An 8,770-nucleotide genomic window follows, 5' to 3' on the forward strand; every position below is an offset into this window, starting at 1 on the left:
GATAGAAATATCCTCAGATCATCAAATACAATCAACAGCAATACCTGGCAAATTTGTCTCCAAATTAAGAAAAAAAGCACCCAGCTCTCACCTTGCACAAACACACACTTCAGTGGTCAGTGACAAATGCAGGCTGCACTTGCAAGCTGAGAGACAGAGCAGCTGCTGGGTCCTGAGCCGCTTAAAGCACATTCGAGCCGACTCAGGTCCTACTGTTTGCTCACTGCAGTTTCTCCCATGACTCCATCGCCCAGGAATGGAAACCACCGGCTGCTCCCCAGCACTGGTGGGCTCCCAGGCTACTGAGCTCAGGTAAAAAATGCTGAGTCCTGCAAGGTCACCACAAGGTGACCACAAGCAAAAGAAGTGTATGGGGGAGAGGAAGGGCTGTCACGGAAAGACCCTAAACTCCAGACACCTTGCCTTTCAGGAGAATCTGAACTCCATAAATCAGAGCTGGGATGATACAAGGTCAGAGAAGTAGTAAATCTGAGAATCCCAAATGGCACACAGCCAATCAGCTAACCCAGGGGCATTCTTTAAGCAATAATCTCTCTCGCTCTCTCTCTCTCTCTCTCTCTCTCTCTCTCTCTCTCTCTCTCTCTCTCTCTCTCTCTCTCGCGTGTGTGTGTGTGTGTGTGTGTGTGTGTGTGTGTGTGTGTGTCTTCTCTCTCTTTCTGTCTTCTGCCCTCTCCCCACCCCACCCCCCTACACTCACGGGAAGACTTCAGTGTAGCTGTTTTAATTGCTCAGACATCCTTCTGGAGCCAAAAAGTTTTTGCTTATGTTTTCCAGGTAGCAGAGCTGAAAGAAGGGTCTTAGAAAATTAAAGTATTTGCCAACATAAAAATAATTCTTTAAGGGCAAAATGATTTCTGGTCCAGAAACTCATATTAATAAAGCCTTACATTTTGTGTCCATACTGGAATTATGTAAACAACTCTCACACTTAAAACAGGAATTTGTTATTAGCATCTGCTTTGTCTACTTCCTTAGCTGGTGGTGTGAGGGGGAAATGGAATGTGTAGGAAAAAATGCTTTATATAAGTAGAGAACTTGAAAAAATGCACTTGCTACATTTTCTTCTCTCTCCAATTGCCCTGGTTAGTACTAGGACTAGTGAATTAGCATCTGTGCTCTTGGGCTTCAAGAAAAGTACTTGTTTCAAGTAGCCTATAAATAGAATTCAAGATTTTATTGAACTGCTGTCCTCTTTGTGGGACAGCAGCTACCACATGGTCAGAGTCAGTTAATTGTGAGCAACGTGAGCTCTGTCTAGTTTTTGAGGCAGAACCAGACCAGCTGAAACTCTGATAGAAAATGCTCATGTGCATGACTGATTTCAGTTCACCAGGTTTTCTGGTGTACTCTATGTGCGAGGCGGTTGGAGAAGTGGATTAATGAAGTGGAAAGGTTAGGAATGGAATTCCAAGTCCACTGCTGAGTTAATTCAGTAACAAATGCATCTGGACATTCATGCTAATTTTCCTACAATTACTTATGCGTTATTTAGTGGTTAGATTGCAGGGGAGGAGGGAAGAGGGGAGGGAGACACAGGAAAGGTGGAGCACAGAAAAGGAACTAACAAGGTGACCGCCTGCCTTATGAGACAAGAAGGACTGGGAGCTTTAGGAAAATTATCTCAGCTGATTCTTGCAATAATCCTATGAGGTAGCTCTTAGGAGTTCATAGACTACGTAGATGAAAATAATTAGTCTGCATGAATCAGTGGTAGAGTTAGAATTTCAATCAAGATATGCATAGCCTGGAGCCCCACAGTCCAAATAAGTTAGTTAACTTATAACTTGCTCAGAAAGAGAAAGCAAATAAAGTTTGGTTTTTATAAAGTGAATAGGGATGGCAAGAATGCAAATTACACAGAAAATGTCTTGAGGATATTTTCTAGTAAAGTTAACCTTTATAAAGGTCCAGAGTTTTTTAGAAAAAATAAGTTTTGATCTTTTTAAACAATTAGCTCATTGCATGATGCAGGAAAAAATTCTGATAGAAAATGCTCATGTGTATGGCTGCTTGTTAGCAATTGCTAATACTTCTTTTTTTAAATTAGATTCTGCCTGTCTTCACACTGAAGAAGCAAATTCAAAGGTCTCTCTGTATTGTAGAATACTCCTGTTTTTCAATATATACCCAATGCATTATTTTATTTTAATTTGCTTAAATTATCAGATCCTTAGGAATGTCCCTAAGGAAGTAAAGCAATCTCTTGAACTTAGACATAGCAGAAGATTTTTTCTACTGGAATATAGGATAGTAGCCATAGTTCTCAGTCCCCAGGTCTGAGGATGTTAATAAAATGGCAGGTTTTCTCTCTCAATTTTATTGGAAGACCAGAGGCAGTCAGAACTGCAGTCCTATATAGTATATGTTTCTGTTCTACTCTTAAGTAAATGTGATTTAAGTTCTAAGAGAAATGTTTACATTGTATCTGCAAGCCAGCAGCCCAATTTACACCAAATCCTCAGTGCAGGTCAAGCTGTTCCTGCCTTCAATCCCCCTTTTCCATATTTTTGAATTTTTTTTTTTTTTGAGAATACCACTGTCTGATTATACCTTGCCTCTGCTATCAAAACTTTCACATGCAAACTATACAATCAAGATCATTCATAAAACCTGCCTTCTTATCCTTCCCAAATCTAGCCTTGGGAAACCATCAATTTGACAGTATTGCAGATAGAGTCAGTTTGTTTGAAGTATTTTTATTAAGGAGTGAAATGACACCGAATAATACCTGAGCCACTGACTAAGGTAGTAGTAGTCAAATAAATAGTAGAAGGAAAAAAATACAGATACTTTTATCTAAAAATTTTGCAAGTTCTATTCTGAATAAAAAATAATAATTAAAAGTCAATCCACATAAGAAAAGATGAGGAGTCTTCAGCTATGTGATGTTTGTTGCATTGCTACTCTAGCTTAGCCTATGCATTTTGAAGCTCACTATGATCTGTTTGTTCCAGTGGCATAATAGTGAACTAAAGAGCATGTTTTTTAAAAAGTTAACATATTGTCTCTCCTGCAGAGCTTATATGTTAACTTTTTTTTAATATATATATTTTTTATTTGAAAATTGTGGGGTACAGTTAAGGGTTAGGTATACAAATATTCATTGTGCAGGTACCCTTGTTGATGAGTGTGCCCCCCTTTCCCCAGACAGATATTGACTACCATTAATCCCACCTCCCTTCCCCTCCCTGCCCCCCCCATACTTTCCTGTATATGTTAACTTTTAAAAAAACATGGACCTCATCAAACTGACGAGCTTCTGCAAAGCAAAAGAAACTGTTAAGAGAGCAGGGAGACAGCCCACAGGAATGGGAAAAAATATTTGCCAACTGTATATTTGACAAAGGCCTAACATCTAGGATCTATAAGGAACTCAAACACACCTAAAGGAAAAAAAAAAACAAAACAGCCCCATTAAAAAATGGACAAAAGACATGAATACATACTTCTCCAAAGAAGATATACTATACAGGCAGCCAACAGACACTTGAAAAAGTGCCCAACCTCACTAATCATTAGAGAAATGCAAATTAAAACCACATCGAGATATGACCTAACCCAGTAATAATGGCCATCATTAACAAAACAAACAACAGATGCAGGCAAGGATGTGGAGAAAAAGGAATGCTTCTACACTGCTAGTGAGAATGCAAACCAGTGCAACCTCTTTGGAAGACAGTATAGAGATTTCTGAAAGAACTAGAAATTGACTTTCAATATGACCCAGCAATTCCCCCATTGGGAATATACCTGGAGGAACTCAAATCATTCCTCAAAAAAGATACCTGCATACGTATGTTTGTTGCAGCTCTATTCGCAATAGCAAAAACATGGAACCAACCATGCTGCCCATCGAAGCTGGACTGGATTTAAAAAAATGTGGTACATATACACAATGGAATATTATGCAGCCATAAAGAAGGACAAATATATGGACTTCGCAGCAACTTGAATGGATTTAGAGTCTATCATACTCAGTGATGTATCACAGAAACAAAGAACAGAGTACCATATGTTCTCACTCATAAGTGGACCTTGAACAATTATAATACTATAAGAAAGGGATTGGCAGTAGTGGGAAACTGCCAGGGTGGGAGAGTGGGGGTGGGATTGGCATTTGAGGGAAACTGCTAGGGGAGGGAGGGGCACAACTCATCAACAAGGGTACCTGTATAATCAATGTTTGTATACCTAACCCTGAATTGTACCCCACATCTTTAAAATTAAAAAAAAGTTAACATATCGTGAGCCCTATAGTGGCATATATAACATATGGCAGAGAAAGAAAACTACTTTCTCATCCCCAAGCCTATTTTATTTCTAAATAAAGGATGAGAAAATTACCAGAGTTGTTTTTTTTTAACTTAGAAACGATTGCATCGATCTTTCAACAAAATAAAATCTACTGGCAAACAAAATAAATTTCAATTATTCAGACATATCAATTCAGAAATAATAAAAATGGAAACGGAATTTTGGCACTTTCTTCCAATTATTATACTTTCCCACTAAGGTATTTTGTTTTTCAAACACTACCACTAGTATTTGCCTCAGAGTAATTAACACAGAAAAAAAAAAAAAAGAGAGAGCATATTGCTTTGCTTCCTCTTTTTCTTTACCTCACAATCTTCATTTATTTTCTCTTGGATTTTGAGATCTTGGTTTTAGAATCACATACAGAGGGTGCCAAAATATGTACATATACACATTTTAAGAAAGAAAAAAACGGTATTAAAATTGTAATACTCAATATATACAGATAACAAACTGCAATTACAAGAGGTGCTCAAAGTGGTTACCATCAGCATTCAGACACTTCTGATGATGGCAGACTAAAAGTAATACATAGGTAAATCTCTTAAAATGTGTATACTTTTTTTTAGCACCTCTGGTATCTAAAAGAAACTTGCACTGAAATATGAAGAAGACATAATTCAGAAAAACAGGTCGACATTTGCAATCACTGAAGCGAGTGAATAAGATGTTTTAATTTTGTTTGGTTCCTGCCAACTTGCCCAATGATAATACCTTCCTGATGCCTCCTAGTGGCAGTGGTTAATCTTACATATCCATGGAAGAGTGCCTTGAAGCCCTTTGAATCTTTCCATGTAAGGTAGAACTGGGTTCGTGGATGAACAGGATAGAGTTGTTTCTGGTTAGTGAACTAATGAAAGCAAGTATTTTTCTAGCAAATTTTCCCATTCCATTTGACTCTTTTTCTCAGGCCTTAGAAACAACTCCATGTGATTATATCCATTAACCACGGAGAGCAAATACTATCAAAACACTGAAAATCATTTAAGTAAAAATTGAGCGTAATCTGAAACGTCCCTGCTTTTAGAGTTTTAATCATCTTATGTAGATATTTAAAGACAATCTAAGCCTGTTCTAGGGAAAGTGGTATAGGCATAGCTTTAAAATCATGAAATTGAACATTTCCTGAACAGTTATAATTTACTGTATTTGTAGCATAATTTTGTTTTTTGCCAGATGGTAATTTTTTTTCTAGATGGGAAAGTTGTATCTCTTAAGGCCTTTAGAACCACTGTCCTGGTTTTATTCTTTTTTTTTTTTGAGTTGGAGTCTCACTTCACTCAAAATCACCTCAGCGTCAACCTGTTGGGTTCCAGCGATCCTTCTGCCTCAGCCTTCCAAGTAACCGGAACTACAGGCACGCACTAGCACACCCAGCTAATTTTGATTTATTGTAGAGACGAAGTCTCATCAAGTTGCCTGTACTGGTCTCGAACCTGCAGCTCAGGCAATCCACTCACCTTGGCCTCCCAAAGTGCTGGGATTACAGGATGAGCCGCCGAGCCTGACCATGTCCTGGTTTTATTCTAACTTTCCTAAATACATTCAAGTAGTTTCAGAAAAGAAAGGAAAAACCAAAACAAAAAAACCAAAAAAAACCTGAAGACTATTTCTATGTGAAGACAGGGGAGGGAATTGCTGAGCACTTAAAGCTATTTTAAAATGTACAAAAACATCACTGGATATATTTGAAATCTTTGTAAAAATGCAGCCTTGTATTATAATTGTGCCCCCAGTCCCCACCTGCCCAGCATAAGACATTATAGTTAAGTGGCTCAGGAAGTCTCTCAGGCACCTGCAGCCTGAACTAACTGATGACGGCATCAAGTGTTACCTCACTAGAGCACTGCATCTAAGACTCCTTCAGGAAGTCTGGGACACATGGGGCCATGGAAGCTTATGTTGCCACCAAGTAAATCCTGAGGGTAAAACCTTCAAAAACAAGTGTGTATGCCTCTAGTTCCTAAATAATATACATATACATATGCCATGGTGTAATCATAATTGAAATTAGAAGATGATATGATTTTTAAGATATTTTATGACCTATTACTGAGTAAAGCACATTAGAAAACAGGGGTGCCATGAGATCTAAATTGTGTAATACATATTTAATAATATAGAAAATCTGAAAAATATGCATTCCAATGATGATAGTTTTTATTGCTATGTAGTGAGATTACAGCAGTTTTACTTTATTATTGATCTTTTTGTATTTTCTATGTTCAGCAATGACTACAATGTAGAAAGAAAAAAAATAGAGAGAAAGAAAGAAAGAAGGAAGGAAGGAAGGAAGGGAAAGAAAAGAAAACTAACTCTAGTTCATGATGTGGGAATCACTTTTGGAAATATGTATTTTGGCAAAGCTAATTTGTCATGCTTATAATCTCTTAAAGCGGAAAGCTTTAGGCCTCAGAGGTTATTACACTACTCTCATCATCTGCATTAAAAACATTCATGGGAGCCAAACATGGTGGCTCATAACTGTAATCCCAACGCTTTTGGAGTCCAAGACAGGAGAATCACTTGAGGTCAGGGGTTCGAGATCAGCCTGGGCAGCAGAAGAAACCTTGTCTCTACAATTTTTTTTTAATTAGGTGGGCACAGTGACATGCCTATAGTTTTAACTACACAGGAGGCTAAAATGGGAGGATCACTTGAGCCCAGGAGTTCAGGCTGCAGTGAGCTATGATCATGCCATGACACTCTAGATGCTGTAGTACTATAAGGAAAATATACAGCAGTTTGTGTTTCATAGATTTTTAGACTATAAAAAGGGGATACAGGTGAGTGTGCATCAATGCATGTGTGTGTATGTGTGTAAACTCCAATACAGAGAGAGAATGCATATGGTACAAATATAAATACCATGATATACATTCATGGATACATAATTATAGTCTTGGGGTAACTGCTTATTTCTCAAAAGAGAATGGTGAACTAACAATACATACATGATCAAGAAAATGTAGTGTCTTCTAAAAAATTATGTTGCTTCAGCACATATTTCAGAGAACTCTTTCCATAATGACACCATAGTTTTATTCAGGGGTGGGAAGGGTACATAGAAGAGATTACTATACATGGCTGATGTTGCTTGACCTCATGTGCACTTTTGTTTATGTTCCTTAATATGTCTTAAACATAACCAGGAGTCAGCTGGCAGAGAACTCAGGATTACAAAAATAATTAAACAAACAAACAAACAAGCAAACATTAGCTTGTTAATTAAGTGGTAGACTTGGGTCCTCAAGGCAAATTTCCTTGAGAGTAGAAGTCCTTGAGTACAGAAGTCTTGAGCCCAAAGTATTTGGACTCAGCTTAAAATTCATTCACTTGCTACTGGTTTGTTTGTTGAAATAACATTTGAGGGATGAGAAAAATAGCAGGACCAAATCCACATCCATTGAGCATTTCACTTTTCAACAGTGAAGTCACAGCCATGGGTTTCCTTTTTAAACTGAAACCATCTTTTTTTCTAACAGGCTAATATGGAGAGAAAGCTTCATTAGCTGACCAGGGCTGTATTTCAGAGAAACAGGATTTGCGCTTTAAACAATTTCATTTGTGTTGGTAGGATCTGCCACTTATGTCAGCAATCTTGGGCAAATTATTTCCCTCTCTATGTTTTAATTTTCTTAACTGTCAAATGTGTTTCCAATCAGATATTGGATGTGGAAATGTTGTATAAACTGAGAGTCTAAAGAGTCATCATTACATGATAATCTGCACTAAATTTTATGAATTTGGCATTACATTGATTTTTAAATGAACTCCATGGCTTTTACTGCCAGGCAGTGCTAAGTAATGACACAGTATAAAGGCATATGGCCATCAGCTCACACTAGTATTTATTCATAAAGAAAAGGATAAAGGAATGATGCATAAAAGTTGAATTCCTAAACATTTTCATACAGATTTTGTGGCTGCACAACTTTTCAAACTGGCTAAATTGTGATTCTCAAAATATATCTTCTGGGAACTACCTCCCTCCACAAGTCCCATGACATTTCCCATTAAAAAACAAAAAGGTCCATATAACAACAATCTGTTGTGAAAATGGTTATTGTGACATCTTTCTAGAGCAGGGAGGACTAGGAATAAACAAGTGGGCACAGGCAATAGTGGAGGCAGTAAACAGCTCTACCCACAACAGGGAATCAATAAATGTTAACTAGCTGAAGAGAAGAAAACAAACAGAAGAACGGTTTCACTGGGGAAGAAGAGGACCCAGTGTAGAAAAGTAATTTAAAAGTGGAGCTCTATTTTTCTCCAGTGAAAAGATATATTACCTAAAACAAGTTTTTACCTTCTCACGAAAGTTCTCAGCACTGTGTGCTCTGTAATATTAGAAGCAGAGGGATGCATTGAAAGAGACCGGGTGACATCTAATTGAGGCCCTTTTGTTGATAAAACTAATCACCCACTGGTGTGG

This window comes from Carlito syrichta, unplaced genomic scaffold (genome assembly GCF_000164805.1).
Source record: "Carlito syrichta isolate Samal-C Ts95f unplaced genomic scaffold, Tarsius_syrichta-2.0.1 Scaffold137276, whole genome shotgun sequence".
Lineage (NCBI taxonomy): Eukaryota > Metazoa > Chordata > Mammalia > Primates > Tarsiidae > Carlito > Carlito syrichta.